Source organism: Artemia sp. Qi Xiang Cuo, chromosome 7, assembly GCF_049724085.1.
Source record: "Artemia sp. Qi Xiang Cuo chromosome 7, ASM4972408v1, whole genome shotgun sequence".
NCBI classification, from domain to species: domain Eukaryota; kingdom Metazoa; phylum Arthropoda; class Branchiopoda; order Anostraca; family Artemiidae; genus Artemia; species Artemia sp. Qi Xiang Cuo.
In genome coordinates, this window is record NC_142800.1 from 50,215,208 (window position 1) to 50,231,990 (window position 16,783).

General features: G+C 34.7%; 1 protein-coding gene across 1 annotated transcript in view; it reads right to left on the reverse strand.

Moving 5' to 3' along the window:
- LOC148950380 (uncharacterized) overlaps window positions 1-16,783 on the reverse strand; it is a 179,288-nt gene that overhangs the window by 127,538 nt on the left and 34,967 nt on the right. Inside the window, exon 2 of the mRNA XM_089091856.1 lies at window positions 8,845-8,968. The gene's annotated coding sequence lies outside the window, so the exon portion shown is untranslated. The remainder of the gene's footprint in view (window positions 1-8,844; window positions 8,969-16,783) is intronic.

Consider the following 16,783-nt stretch of genomic DNA (forward strand, 5'->3'; position numbering starts at 1 on the left):
CTTTCACGATCATCTGGCAAGGAATGATGTGAAAAAAACCATACACTATGTCACCTTTTATGCATTTTTAATTGTCAAGTCAATGGTAGGAGCGTAGGATGACAGGTTTTGAGCAGAACAAGATTGTATGCCAGTCCCAAGCGTTAAAATAACCATCAGGTTTTTGACATTAAATTCAACAGCTGTGTTGAAATGGGGGTTTCTACACAAAACGAAAATCACCAGGAATGTCACTCCCCATCCATTTTTTTTCGAGGGGGGGGGGGCTAGAATTTTCTGAAGAGAAGGAGCAAGAATGAAAAAAACATTTTTATGCACCATTTTAATGAAATTTTGTTCATTTTGACATAGTTTTCGGGAATCTTGAAGAGAAGTGGGAGCTACGAGCCATGTAATTGTCCTATTAAATTTAGCGGTACTTATCAGTTATCCCGACCACACTCAAGAAGTGAAATTAGGTTAATCATAACGAAATATACCAAAATATGATGAAAATAAAACACTTTAGAAATAAAATCATGGGAACTACAACAGAGAATTATGCAAAACATGCCGCCCAGAACGCAACAGATTAAACACCAAACCTAACCTAACCAACTCTGTAGGCTATATTAGATATTTAATTGAAACATACATATATAGTAGTTTATCTCACCGAGACTAAGCTAATTATCTCTGAATCCAGACAAAGAAACAGGTTTTTTATTCAGATCAAGAACTTGAGAGTGGTCTGGATAACTGACAAGTACCAATTTAGCACCTAAAATCTAAATCTATTACGCAGAAGGAAGTTTGCATCTCGACAACAATTTAGACTATTTCAAGAGTAAAAAAAAAGTTGGGTATGGTTCAGTCGGTACATTTTAATGAAGCTTAATAATAACGACTTAACTGAGGGATATTGATTGGAGATTTTTGTATTACCCTAAGTCTTCTATAGTTCATAAGGGACATTGTTCAAACTAAGATAACATTCATTTGAATAATTTTCCGTACCGTTTCCAAGAAACCGGCGTCTACTCTCAAATCGATTTTCTTGGTTTTGATTTTGGTAGGGCGAGAAACGAGAAAACCCCATCAAGGACTTCTTAGAAGTCCTAGAAGTCTTCTTAGAAGTCTTGTTCCGCGAATAGACCAAACGGCGTTGCACTGACTCAGATAAACAAGGCTTTGAAATTGACAAACGTGTAATATAGTAACCAAACCTTTTGCTCATAATTTTACAGTCGAATAGTGGAAGAATTTAAGGGACTAACAAGCCCTCCAAGTAAATATTTAAATGAATAAAGAAAAAAAATCTTTTATCGTCTATTATTCACAACAAAGCTAAGTTCACATGAAATACGACAAAATACTGAACGGAAAAAGAAGCCTTAATTACCAGGATGAAATTGTAAATCGTGATTAAAGTCTAATTTATTCGTTGATTAAGTTGGCCTGTTGTATTTAAGATGCAATACTTGAAGCCTTTCAACAAGCTTTGACGCCCTATATGTAAAGGTAAGAACGCATAAAATATATTTTATGAGCCACTGGGCCAACATTATTACTTTTACTGAATCTTACTTTCACTAGGTTTTCCTTTTCAAAATATGAAATATGTGTATGGTCAATTATGGATGCTTGTTTGTGCAGGTTTAGCTTGATTATTTATAATGAATTTGGCCACATCTGACAGGAGCACATTTGTTATGGGGCAACCCATCAGACTGGTCTTAGGTCTCTAAGCTTGAAGACCCCTTTTCTCAGCTTCAAAAATCACCAGATAAAAAATCTCACAAGCGATAATCGAGGCAGAGGTATCTGCTTACCTCTGAAATTATATCCAATTATCGTTATGGGGGTACCAAATATAGTTTGGAACTTGTTTTAATAATTAGAAACATTTAATACTTTTGACTAGGAATAAACTGTCTCTAGACTATCTAGACCAACAGGGAAGTAGACTGTGTATAGAATAGTAGCACAAGATCGAAAGAAAACTTAGAGAAAGAAAGATATGAAAGTCGAGCTAAACAAGTAGCTGACAAAAAGATGCACTACGAGAAAAACAAGGACGCAGTCAAATTGATTGTAAAAAACAAACACAAACTAGGATGAAAAGGCGACAGCTCTAGACAAATGTTAAGTTTCAAAAAAATATACGAACAGCGTGGAATATTGGGATTCTAACGTCTGCTTCAGCAAGAGTTAAAAGTAAGTACGAAAACGATACAACTTTCAACATCACTCCACAGAAACACCAAATAGAGCCATTCATTTTTTTCAAATGCATTCTTTCACTCGCTTTAAGGAGGAAGGGAAAAGAAACAATCCCGGCTATCTCTTCCATCTTAAATATTTTTAGCTTCTATGGCGACAACAGACGCATTAAGGCATCCATTTTGGTTTCTATCTCTTCCCCTGATCTAGCAATATAATCTGAGTTTGATATTTTTTTAATATTTTTTACTTGGCTTTCTAAATTAGACTTTTTCGTGCAAATTCCATTTCAACTTGTATGAGGAAACGGTAAATACAAGTTTAATAAATTTAACACGGACTTGTAGAGGATTTTGAAAGGAACAACTTGACTTTTAAGATTTTTTCCTAATTAGTTCAAAAAAGACATTTTCATCAGTTTATTTAAAAGTTGTTACCATCACTCCTGAACTGTTGCATATTTAGTTTCAATGGGCGGGCATAATTACCGGTTTTCAGGTGATAAACGTTCAGGGTTTCAACTTGTATCGACTGACATCAAAGGGAAATGTTTCAACATATTATGCAAATAGGAATGCTCCGTCAAATTAGGTTGCGATCAAAGATTTTGAAAGAAGAGAAAGGTAGTTAAAGAAATTGGCCTTGTTAGTTCACAAAAGTGCTTTGTGAAAGATGGTAAAGAAGCGTAATAAAAGATGCATTGGCTTGGTTACTGTATAGAAGCACAGGGAAAAACTAAAGCAAATATACAAAAAGCTTGGAAGACCACGACTTCCAAAACATTTATTCGACTTGAACGAAGCATCTCTTCAGGAAGATCCTGCAGCAGAAATCGCAATACTGAAAGTTGTAACTGCGGGTCGCAATTTAGAATTGGGCATTTTAAAAAATTCTCCCTGGATGGTTAATGTGCCATATTTTCTAAAGAGCTACGAAAAACTCGTAATCAAACATATGTAAGTACTACTTAATAAATTTTGTAGCATAAACCTCTCAAAGGCCTTATACTTATTATAGGTTTGTGTGCTTTTAGGGACTTAGATCCGAATTCTCATACTTCTCTTAGGAAGTTGTTCGGCTGAATTAATATATTCAGACTGATAAACAAACCAACACAGGCAACGGCGGAGAGGGCAAATACACATTTTGTGTTTAAGTTTATTTAATGGTTTTCTTTCTTTTTCAATTCTATTCACCTAGAGACTTTCAAATTAAAACACACTGAATGTGCCTTATGAAAAAGCATGTGACTTATGACTCTTCAATTTTTATCGCACTTTGTTCCTAGTAGAAAAAATGTTTAGAAATGTAGGATAAATCAAGGAAAATACAAATTTTTTGTCGCAAGGGGAAAGGCAGGGGATTGTAGCCCCCTAACAAATAGCGCAATTTCTAGGCATACAACTATAATTCATTCTATTCTGTAGCGTAAATCATAAAAAATAGACTTTGATCTATGACCTTCTACTTAGTCACTGGCAGATCCAGGGATGGGCCCACTATCGTACGGGCAAATGAAGTACTTAATAACGATTTATGGAATGTAGCTTTTTTTTACTTTTTATTTATATGTTTTAGTGATTAAGTTTAAATTATATTTTCCCGGGAGATGAATAAGACTCTAATCTTTTGACAATAAATTTTTAAATAATGAGGGGGGAGGGGGGGTGATTGAACCTTCAAAACTTATAACTCTTTAATATCTATCCCACTTAATCCTAGTAGAAATTTCTTTTGATAATACGGGATAAACATTGGAAGTAAAATATTATGTGTCGCAAGAAGAGGGTAGGGGATTGCAGCCTCCTAACAAATAACACTTTTTCTCTGCATGCAACTATCATTCATTTTATTTTGTAGTGTAAATTTAAAAAAAAAAACTAGACCTTCTGCTTAGTGATATTAACGATTTATTCCACATAGTTTTTTTTTTCTTTTGCCTTATATATTTTAGTATATTAGTGTATCACTTGTTAGTAAATATGAGGAATTAAGTACCGGAGAAATGTGTTGATCCTCATGAAATTTTCACGCTACCGATCTACGACACATCCAATCAATTTAAAAGGCATTGATCCATACAATTTAATAGCAAGTAGTAGGGGGCCGTGGGGACGGCATCCCTTATTATATCGAGGAAAGGCCTATACATGATTTGAAAAAAAAATCAGAAATTAAATGAAAAGAAGTTTTTTTTTGTTAAACTTGTTAAAAAACAAGTAAGGAACGATATCAAAATTTAAAAGAAAGAGAAATTATTCCGTGTGTGAAGGAACTCCCCCTTCCTCAAACCTCACTCTTTAGGCTAAAGTTTGACTTTTAGTTTCAATTATTTAAGAACGGCAGCTCAAGCATACCCTTACACTATAAAGCGCTGTAGAACTTAAGCGTAAAAAGCGCGGGGTTTGGGAGGAGTAGCCATTAGACCATGAAATATTTTATATTGGTTTAAACAAGACTTTTTATTCCATGTCAACGGCCCTTGTGTTTAGAAGAAAGTGTTTGAAAGGCCCTCGTATTGTTTTGGTTCTTAAGGAATTGAGACAAAAGGCCAAACTTTAGCTTAAGGCCGTAGCCCGGGGGGGGGCGGTTAGGGGTTTTGACCTCTCCCCTGAACTGTTTGTCTGACTTGTAAAAACGTAACAAAAATGAATGCAAATAAATTGTTGATGGGTTTTTTAAGTTTTTTAAACCTCCTCGCCCCTCGGAAAAAAATCCTTTTGTAAAACACCCCCTGACAAAAAAATGGTGGGTACGGCCCTACTTTTGCGTAAAGAGCTGGGTTTCAGGAGGGAGCAGTACTCCTCATACACGGAATAATTTCTGTTAGTTTTAATTTTCAACATTTCCCCTTTATTTGTTTTTAACTGTTCATTTTCAATAATCCTTCCATGCCATCACGAAGATGCATCCCAAAGCTATATTAAAAAAATCGAACGTTCACAAAATTAATCGTTCCAAAGGAAAAACCACATAACGCTTTAAAATTGACATTTCCAAAACAAAAAAAAATCAAATCTGACTCTGTTATGCGACTGAATAAATTCAAAAACAGGAAATTTGACTGAGATTGTTTTGAGAAAAATAAACTTTGATTTCTTTGGGAAACAACAAACATAGCGCTCGTTTAGAAAATAACATTTAAGCTTCAGCCTAAAAATCAAATAACCCTATCGTTTCATCAGATTCAAAACTTTATGTCCCTTTAAAATAGCATCAGAGAAATACGCTTAAAAGTTATTCTGAAAACTTCATCTATTGTTTCAAATCCAAAATTCTTATTTCAAACTTTACGGTTAAACTAATTGAAAAAAGAAGTTAGAATAAAAAGATATGGATTACTTGTAATCTTTTTATTGCGGCTAATATTCTCCAAAATTTTTATTTTGGAGAAGTTACAATCATAATGATAAATTGTATGATGATTGCATTGGGTATTGCTGACTCCCCAGGAAGAATTACACAGCATTTAAAGAATAAAACTTAAAGAATAAAGAAAAATTTAAACATTTAATATCTCAGAGGTGCTTTGAGGTTTGGGTTCCCTCTCTGGGTTTTGGGGTGTCATTTGTATGCGGTACAGCAGTTTTATCGACAATTTTGCTATTATTCGATACCCGAGGCTCAGCTTTACCAGTCTTCTAAATTACGTTTTATTTTTATTTTCTTTTAGAACGCTCTTGATAAAAAAATATTCTCCAAAGAAACCTTTAAGCGGAAAATTGAATGCCAGATATTTGAAGCTTGAATAACCTAAATTCGTTCTGGAAGACAACATCTTTATGATGTAAGTTCTCAGCTTGAGTTGACTTATTACTTATCATTGTCATCATCATTTGTGCTTAATTAATATTATTAACTTTTAATTTATAATGAAAAGCTTTAAAAAATCTATGAACCGCTATCTCAGCTTAGTTTTCCATTTTCACAGAAGGTTATTGTTTTCCCTATAGTCCATTTAATTAACAAAAAAAGGGGAAAATAAATAACTTTTGACAAGAGTGCCAGTTTCCTAAACTTGAGAAAATGTTATTAATGGGGTTTCCGCGCTTATGTTATCTTACGAAGCAAATTTTATTCGTAATCTAGACAGTACAAAGTAGACTCGAGCTCTACACGGGATTTTGCGCTACGTAAGTTTATGTTGCGTTATGATTAAGTCAACTTAGCAGCAACAAAATGGAATTTCTAGATTAGCAATTAATGAATTTTGAAAATTAATAAATTTTTCCTAGAAAGCCTTTCATGCCGTCTTTTCATCATAACCTATCCTTCTGTAATAACCAAAGTATAATCGTCAGATGTTGGATCTATATTCCACATTCTTAACTTTTTAGTAGTTTACTTATGGTGATTGTAAGGATTTTAGATGACGATCCTGTAAAGGTATTGTTTCAGTGAGAAAGGCTATGTTTACAGTAACGTAACTTAAACACTTATCACAGGAAATTATGTATTTAGTGGGAAAACCACTTAAAATATTAGAGCTCATTGACATGGAAATAAACACAGTACAAAACGAGACAATTCTGCTATAAAAAAATATGCTTCGTTTGGATCACTTGTACAAAAAAGACGAATCTACGTCTAAATTTTTCACAGAAATTGGCACCCAAAAGGAGTCTTCTTCGACTATCCCCATCACCAACTTTTCCATGGGAAGGAAAGTTTCCGGGGTTAAACTTTCAAGGGGAAATTTTTTCGGGGGAATTGCCAGAATTCCTATGCGATTTTTTTTTTCATTACTTTCTCTTTGGCGATTCGATTTTACAAGTGGAGATGTTCCGGGGGAATTGTCCGAGGGAAATTGTCTCGGAAATTTTCCCGTGGAGGGAAGGGGATTTTACGCGAGAGAAACTCTCCATGAAGGAAATTTCTAGCGAGAAACTCTTCATGGAGGAATTTTCTGAGGAGGGACTTTCCATGGGGGAATTTCCAGGAAAAATCTTCTTGGGAGGGGAGAATTTTCGGCATGATTTGAAAAACGATCATAAAATAAAAGCAATTCTTTTTGTAATAAAAGAAGGATTAAAAAGAATTTGTCAGGCTTAATTGTCCGCAGGACATTTTCCGAGGGGAAATTACAGTGATGATGGAATAGTCTTGGGGCAATGTTCATGGGAGGGGGATATTTTACACGGAAAGAAATTTTAATGGAGGAATTTATCGTGCTGGGGATTTCCATGGAGGAGGGAGACAGATTTCCCAGCATTATTTGAAAGACGATCAGAAACTAAACAGAAAACAAGTTTTTTCAAATGAAAGCAAGAAGCAACATTTAAACATGAAACGAACAGAAATTACCCTGTATATAAGGGGTACTGGCCCCTCCTTAATACCTCACTCTTTACGCTAAAGGTTGACTTTGTGTCCCAGTTCTTTAAGAACGACTCCTGAAACACAAGGGTCCTTTAATTAGAATTAAAAGTGTTTTTCTAAAGTAATAAAAAACTTTAACGTGAAGAGAGGCATTGAGGAGAGGCTACAAACCCACCCCCTCATGTACGGAACAATTTCTGTTCTTTTTAATGTTGCTCATTACTTCCAGTTGAAAAAAAATGATTTTTATTTATTTAACATCTTACAGAATGCGAACAAACATGAATGTGGTCAGAGTTTTTCTTAATATCTTTCCAAACCTGCTTTAGCTGGTATATCCAAAAGTGTATCGTCTCTATGAATTCTAGATCACACTAATCCAGCAATCTAATTGACTCACTTATTCACATTTTTCCGCTGATAAGGTTTGTTAAGGTCCTTTTCAGCGAAAAGCCGTTCTGCCTGTTTCCAGAGAGTGACTAAGCGTAAACACTTGCCGGCAAAATAGATAGGCCTTTTTCAACTCCCATCCTCAAAGTAATTGATTTTTAGAAAAGGGCCTGGTTTATCTTCACCACAGGTGACTGCCAATAAATGTCAGCTTATCCAACTTACAAAAAAAAAAAAAAAAAAAAAAAAAAAAAAATCAGGGAAACTTTCTAAATGCAAAAAAAAGAACAAATGCCGAAACCCCTTTTGAGGATTTACCATTGCAGTGAAGGAGATCTGTCACCGAAAGGATACTCTCAGGGCAGAACTGAGTAACTTGACAGCATCACCTTCGACCAGGGACACTATCTGGGGGAAGGCCAATAAAGTCATGACCTCCAAGAGGCTATAAATTCAGCTTATTTGTAATCGGTGGTTGTTTATGATGCAAAAAATGTGTTTTGTTTTTTTTTTGGCACACAATCAGTGACTTTTAGCAGCCTCGCGGAAAGTGATTTGCCGCCTCCCAAAAGAGTAAAATACTGTTTCCATCTTTGACCTGAAGATTCCCGCATAACTAGATTAAAATTATATTATTACTCATAAGCTAAATTGACTAGTTAGTGATGATATATGTGACAATAACCAAGTTCACTCGTAAATATTGAATTCAGTATTTAACCTACAATGCGAACGTATTTTTCTGCTTATTTTGCTTTTTTTCAGATTGCTAACCAGAGCGATGGAAAAATTATGAGGGCAATTTTGAACAAAACAGGAATAATCCTTATAATTTATAAGAGCAATACGTTAGAAAGCCATATTTACAAGCTATGAAAGGGACTATTTACTGATTACTGCTTATAGAAGAAAAAACAAATAAAGAGTACATACACTTGCTGGCGAAACAGAAAGGCCACTTTCAAATATTGTATTCAAAGTAGGCTAACTGCTATTTTGACACGGGCCTGGCTTTTTCCTCACCAGAGGTTACTCCCAATCATAAAGGCCAGTTTATCTAAAATGGAAAAAAAAATCATGGAAACTTTCTAAATGCAAAAAAAACACGGCGAACAAATGGCTAAGCCCCATTTGAACCCCTCCCATTGTAGTAAAGTAAATCGGTCACTCAACGAGTACTCTCAGGACAGGACGCAGCAATGTTACAACATTACCTTCAACCAGGGACACTCTTTGGGGCTCATTACCTCCAGGTGGCTACAAATTCGGTTTATTTGTAATTGGTGGTCATTTACAGTGTAAAAAAAACTTGGATATTTTTATTTGATTGATGCCATAAAATCCGTGTCTCTCTGCAACTCCTCCGGAAAAAGATTGACCTCTGCGTCCTTCAAAAAGGGTGAAATTTTGTTTCTATTTCTAATCAGAAGACCTCCCACACAGTTAGAAAAAATATTTCGATCATTTCGATCAAGTGAAATTTCGCCATTATATCTAATTTATGTGTGACAATATCAAAGTTCACTGGTAATGTTCAATTCAGTAGTTAGCCTTCAAAGTAAGACGATATATAAATGTCCGTTTTCTTTCTTCTTTTTCTTCATTTTTTTCATAGTGCAAACTTGAAACTTGCACCAACAGATGCACCAAAAGAACCAGATTTTTATGCTGATTTCAAATATACAAGTTTCCTCAAGTTTAATCCAACCCGTCAAAAGTTACGCACCTGAGAAATTTTCCTTATTTTCGAAAAAAGGGGGAAACAACCCCTGAAGGTCATAGAACCTTAATCACACTATCAGATTCGTAGAAAACTCACACTATCAGATTCGGCGAATCAGAGAACCATACTATAGAAGTTTCTAGCTCCTATCTGCAAAAGTGTGGAATTTTGTATTTTTTGCCAGAAGAAAGATCACGGATGTGTGTTTATTTGTTTTGTTTTTTCCCATGGATGATCGTATCCATCCAGTAGCCCTATAATATCGGGAGAGGGCTCATTCGAGCGGAAAGTAAAAATTCTAGTGCCCTTTTCAAGTGACAAAAAAATTCGAGGGCAACTTAGCCCCCTCCCACGCTCATTTTTTTCACACTCATTTTTTCATCTTTCTATGTAGGGATGTTTCCTAGGGCGAAGGGACACTTCTATGAAGGGGGCGCCAGATTTCCCAGCATTATTTAAAAAACGATCAGAAATTAAATAAAGAAAATAAGGTCTTTCAACTGAAAATAGGGAGCAATATTAAAACTTAAAACGAACAGAAACTATTACGTATATGAGAGGATTCACCTCCTAGTCAATACCTCGCTCTTTACGCTGAAGTTTTTTTTTTTTTTTTAGTACTTTCAAAAGATCTATCTATTCTAATTAACAGGCATATGTGATTCAGTGGTTTGTGATTCGAACAAAATTCGAACTTTAGCATAAAGAGTGAGGTATTGACTAGGGGGGCGAACTCCCTAATATACGCAATAAAAACATACGCATATATAAAATTCGTTACGTAAGTTAATTCATATGTTTCGTCACAACAAAATTTCGAGAAAGCCATTTAGCCAAAAAAATAAGTAAAATTAAAATGCAAATTTTGTTTTAATTATTCATGTACGGTGAGCCAAAATGAAAGCTGCATTAATTCAAAAACGTTCAGAAATTAAATAAAAACAAGTTTTTTTTTACTGAAAGTAAGGAGAGACATTAAAAATTAAAATGAACAGAAATTATTTCGTATACGAAAGGGGCTGTCCCCTCCTCAACGCCTCGCTCTTTACGCTACAGTTTTTTAATTTTAAAAAATAAAGTTGTGAGACAGAGTCAAACTTTAGCATAAAGAGCGAGGCGTTGAGGAGGGCACCGCCCCCTTTCATATACGGAATCATTTCTGTTCGTTTTAAGTTTTAATGTCGCTCCTTACTTTCAGTTAAAAAAAAACTTGTTTTTTTTTACTTAATAAGCTATAAATTTATATCGATATAAGACGATTATTTACTCATTACTACTCCTAGAAGTAAAAAACGTAAGAACAGAAAGAATATTCTAGCGAGGTAATGTTTAAGCCAGTGGAACAACAACGACAGAAAAAAAATCGGTAATGAACTCCACCAGTCTTCATCGCTTTCATCGCAAATTCAACGGCTTTAGAAAACGCGAATTACTGCTCGCTCTAAGGTTTAATGTCACTTTTCGATGATAAAACGCTGTTATTTCTTCTGACAGGGAACTTAGAAAGCATTCAAATTAAGAAGTAATATTGCTGTTTGTTTTTATAATTAACTAAAAAAAACAAGTTTGTTTAACTGAAAGTAAGGACCGACGTTAAAACTTAAAATGAACAGAAATTATTCCATATATGTTATAATTATTCCATATATTGTTTTAAAAAATAAAGTTGTGAGACAGAGTCAAATTTTAGCGTAAAGAGCGAGGCGTTCAGGAGGGGACAGCCCCTTTCATATACGGAATAATTTCTGTTCGTTTTAAGTTTTAATGTCGCTCCTTACTTTCAGTTTAAAAAACTTGTTTTTTTAGTTAATTTCTGAACGTTTTTGAATTAATGCAGCTTTGATTTTGGCTCACCGTACATGAATAAGTAAAACGAAATTCGCATATTAATTTTCCTTTTTTTTGGCTAATTGGCTTTCTCGAAATTTTGTTCTGACGTAACTTACGAATTAACTTACGTAACGAATTTCTATACTCGTATGTTTTTATTGCGTATATTAGGGAGTTCGCTCCCTAGTCAATACCTCGCTCTTTACGCTATAGTTTGAATTTTGTTCGAATCACAAACCACTGAATCCCATATGCCTGTTAATTAGAATAGATAGCTCTTTTGAAAGTACTAAAACAAAAACTTTAGAGTAAAGAGCGAGGTATCAAACAGTTCGTGGTAACGAACTGTAAGTAAGGAGCGACCCGGCTCAATGGTAACCGAAACTCTAAAAAACGGGATTTTGATACCAATAGATACATCAAAAGAATCAGATTTTAATTCTGATTTCAAATATATAAGTTTCATCAAGTTTAGCCATAATCATCAAAAGTTACGCGCCTGATAAAATTTAGATCATTTTCGAAAAAATTTTGAAAAACAACCTAAAAATTATAGAACCTTGATGAAAATCACACAATCAGATTTAGAGTATAAGAGAACTCTTTTGTAGAGGTTTCAAGCTCCTATCTACAAAAATGTGGAATTTTGCATTTTTTGCCAGAAGAAAGATCACGGACGCGTGTTTATTTGTTTGTTTGTTGTTTATTTTTTTTCCCAGGGTGATCGTATTGACCCAATGGTCCTAGAATATCGTAGGAGGACTCATTGGAACGGAATTTAAAAGTTCTAGTGCCCTTTTTAAGCGACCAAAAAAAATGGAGGGCAACTAGGCCTCCTCCCACGCTCTTTTTTTTCCCAAAGTCACCCGATCAAAATTTTGAGATAGCCATTTTGTTCAGCATGGTCGAAAATATGATAAAAATGTCTTTTAGGATGACTTGATCCCCCAAAGTCCCCAGGGGGAGGGCTGAAAGTTATGAACTTTACTCAATGTTAACATATAGTATTGGTTATTGGGAAGTATACAGACTTTTTCAGAGGAGATTTTTTCTGGTAGGTGGGGGAAGGAGCGGGTCGGGGGCTATATGGAAGGCTCTTTCCATGACGGAAGTTTTCAGGGGGGACGGGGCATTGCTATGAAGGGGGCGCCGGATTTCCCAGCATTATTAAAGAAAAAGATCAGGAATTAAATAAAAAAAAACAAGTTTTTCAACTGATCAACTGATTGTGATTAAGAGGTCATTTTTAAAGAACTGGAAAAAAATTCGAACTATAGTTCAAAGAGCAGGGTATTGACTAGGGGGCGAACCCCCTAATATACGTGTTAAAAATTTATGAATATAGAAGTTCGTTACGTAAGTTAATTCTAAGTTACGTATATTTATTACTAATAAAAACGTTCGTAAATAAAATTAAACAAGTTTCGAGAAAGCCATTTAACCAAATATAATATGCAAATTTTGTTTTAATTATTCATGTACGGTGAGCCAAAATCAAAACCTGCATTAATTCAAAAACGTTCAAAAATTAAATAAAAAAAACAAGTTTTTTTAACTGAAAGTAAGGAACGACGTTAAAACTTAAAACGAACAGAAATTATTCCGTATATGAAGGGGGCTGTCCCCTCCTCAACGCCTCGCTCTTTACACCAAAGTTTGACTTTCTCACAACTCTATTTTTTTAAACAATAAAAAAACTTTAGTGTAAAGAGCGAGGCGTTGAGGAGGGGACAGCCCCCTTCATATACGGAATAATTTCTGTTCGTTTTAAGTTTTAACGTCGTTCCTTACTTTCAGTTAAAAAAACTTGTTTTTTTTATTTAATTGACTAAGAGGTGAATCCCCTCATATACGTAATAGTTTCTGGCCGGTTAATTAGAATAGATAGCTCTTTTGAAATTACTACAAAAATTCAGCGTAAAGAGCGAGGTATTGACTAAGGGGCGAACCCTCTCATATATGTAATAATTTCTGTTCGTTTTAAGGTTTAATGTTGCTCCTTATTTTCAGCTGAAAAAAAACTTGTTCTTTTATTTAATTTCTGATCGTTTTTTAAATAATGCTGGGAAATCTGGCAAATCTTCATGGAAATGTTCCTTCCCCCAAGGAAATATCCTCAATGGAAAGATCCTCCCTCGTAACCCTTACTCCGACCCCGACCACCCACTAGAAAAAAATGCTCCTGAAAACACCTGTATACTTCCCAATAACCAATACTGTATATAAACAATGGGCAAAGTTTATAACTTGCAGCCCTTCCCCCGGCAACTGTGGGGGATTAAGTCATCCTCAAAGACATATTAATTAAATTATCGACTATGCTGAACAAAATGGCTATCTCAAAATTTTGATTAGGTGACTTCGGAAAAAAAATGAGCGTGGGAGGGGCCAAGTTGCCCTCCAATTTTTTTGGTCACTTAGAAAGGGCACTAGAACTTTTAATTTCCGTTCGAATGAGCCATCTCACGATATTCTAGAACTACTGGATCGATACGATCACCCGGAAAAAAAACAACAAATAAACACGCATCCGTGATCTTTCTTCTGGCAAAAAATACAAAATTCCACATTTTTGCAGATAGGAACTTGAAACCCCTATAGTAGGGTTATCTGTTACGCTGAATTTGATGTCGGGATTTTCATTAGAGTTCTATGACTTTTAGGGGTTGTTTGTTCCTTTTTTCGAAAAACAAGGCAAATTTTCTCAGGCGCGTAACTTTTGGTGGGTGAGACTAATCTTGATGAAACTTATATATTTGAAATCAGCATAAAAATCTAATTCTTCTGATGCATCTATTGGTATCAAATTTCTGTTTTTTAGAGTTTTGGTTACTATTGGGCCGGGGCGCTCCTTACTTACAGTTCGTCACCGCGAACTGTTTGAAAACACATTTTAATCAAATATATTCCCTTGGCGGAGAGCGATGTCTAGAAGAATAAGAAGTTTTTGGGTTTTCTTTGAACTCATAAATTTCGGAATGAAAATTAAGTTTTATCTTGCAAACCCCTCTTATCCAGGTTATTGACCAGCACGCCAAAAATTCAGAGTGGTCAAAAACGGTCTGGGAATACAAGAGCTCAAATTCTTTTGTAGCGACTGCGGCCAAGACTCAAAATGGGAAAGGGTCATGAAGTTTTCAAATGAGTCTTAAGCTTTGCAAAAGTGCATCTTGAGTCTCGGATATAGAGCTTTTCATGTAATTTTTAAATTTGTCCAAGAGAATTGTATCAAGCGGGATTGGACCCTGTAGATTAACCTTGCGAGGAATGCTCTTTTCATCGTCCTACGTGCTGTTCTACGTAAAATGATTTTTTTTTATATATTTCTTTGTTACCCCTGGTCTAGCTACAACGTCGACCTTCTCGTTCGTGGGGTGGGGGGGGGGGCTTACGCCTAAGACCATAGCCCCTCCTTTTGCCTGTGTCCCTGCAAGATACAATAATGGTCTCTATAGGATGCACGGGAATCGGTGAAAAAAAGCTAAAAAAATTAACCTTTGTCCTTCTGATATGTCTTCTGGAAGTATCGGTTCGAGGTTCCAATTAGGTTTATTTTTCATTTATTTATAAAAATTGTATTTTCTTCTTTTTGTTATTTTTATTATATTTACCTAGTAAGTGATAAGAATATTGATTACTGTCACAAACAAGTTTGTATACATTTCCACAAGGCAGGTTGACTTAAACGTTTTTTTGTGACCATTGGTCTTTAATTAAAATGAATTTTTCTCCTCAAACCAAAATGCGTGATCCTAAAATGTCTTTTTTAAACTGTATTCAAATTTTGCAAATCGGAGTACACTCGTAATACTTAAAACGAATTCAATTTTTAATAAATATTTTTTTACGGTTTACGATAAGACTTTTAATAAATGTTATATGATAAAATTGTGCAAGTTTGAAAAAATCTGGTCAAATTTTGGAAACGAGCACAAAAAGTTGCATTAGAAAAAATATCATAAATAATTAATTTTTGCTTTGGAAATGGTTAAAAAGCAAACTTTAAATACTATTAGCTAAAAACTGGGAGTAATCGAGTAATTGGTGCAGTTTTTACATTCAATAGAAAGTGCGACATTAAATAAACAATTTAACTTTACTGAGCAAAAACTGTACTTGTCAGTGAATCAGAAGTTGGATGGTGCAAAAAAAAAATTCCAAGGACTTGCAAGGACTTGCAAGAAATCATTACGAGACAATGAACTATTACTGTATGTATTTAAAAAGGATCCCCACGGGGAATGTACCCCGTGTATAAATTATTAGAAACCATACAAATTCATAAGTATCAAAAGATTAACCTTCAAAAGATGAGTTAGAAATTTGACATCTAAAATCTGAAGATTATTTGTGGTGCGTGGTATTGATATCGATCGTTGTGGTTTTTAGTGTTCACACAGCATTAACATACGATGGGTAATTCATTTCTGACATTATTATTAGAGAGACTTCAGTTTTGTTGAATCAATTTTGCTGTTGTTATGGCAAGAGTATCGCAAGTAAGGGGTATTTTTGGGGTTTGACGTTTCTCTATGAACAAGCTACCTGACAGAAGGCATCTTTACGCTCTAAGTATGTCATATTAATTGTTTTTTATTCTTTTTTTTCCGCACATCTATGCCTCCCATAAAAGAATATACATATACTAAACTTTCTTACTAAAACTTCCTTTTTTCATTCTATCCTTTCTTAAAAAAATTACTCAACCATTATACTCAAGTTTTATTGTGAGGGCTATATCATAGCAATTTTATGACCACCGTCTTCTCAAAACTCAATACCGTTAAGAAACACATAAAATAGTTTTTATTGCTCAAGAAAGCTGACCTAAACTATATTATTGTATTTTTGCATTTTTGTAACATAAGTTACGCAAATATTTAATGGCTCTTTTTAGTCAAGCACCAAGATCCGGTTAATTTTTTGGCAGACACTTGCAATGGCACGATCTCTTGTGTCTGGAAATTAGAAAAAAAATAATAATATTCTCTTAAAAAATACAGGCTGCCCAATTTAAATCGTGACAAGTCAGTGTCTCAGCAGCATTACATTGGCAAATTAAAGTCGCATTTCATCACAGGGGGAGAGGGGATGTGATGAAATGTATTTTGGGAGGGTATACATAGCGCTTTCAGGGGGTACTGGGGCCCAACTTAGAAATTTAAACCCAAGGTAATATGTTACAGAGTTAAATTTCGCAAGACAAAAAGTGGGTTTCGTTTAAAAAGTCTTTTTTTTGGAAACTGCTCGCGTAAAAATGAAAGGAGAAGCAAATTAGCACTGAAACTCAACGAAGGCAAACTGTAGAGACTAAATAAT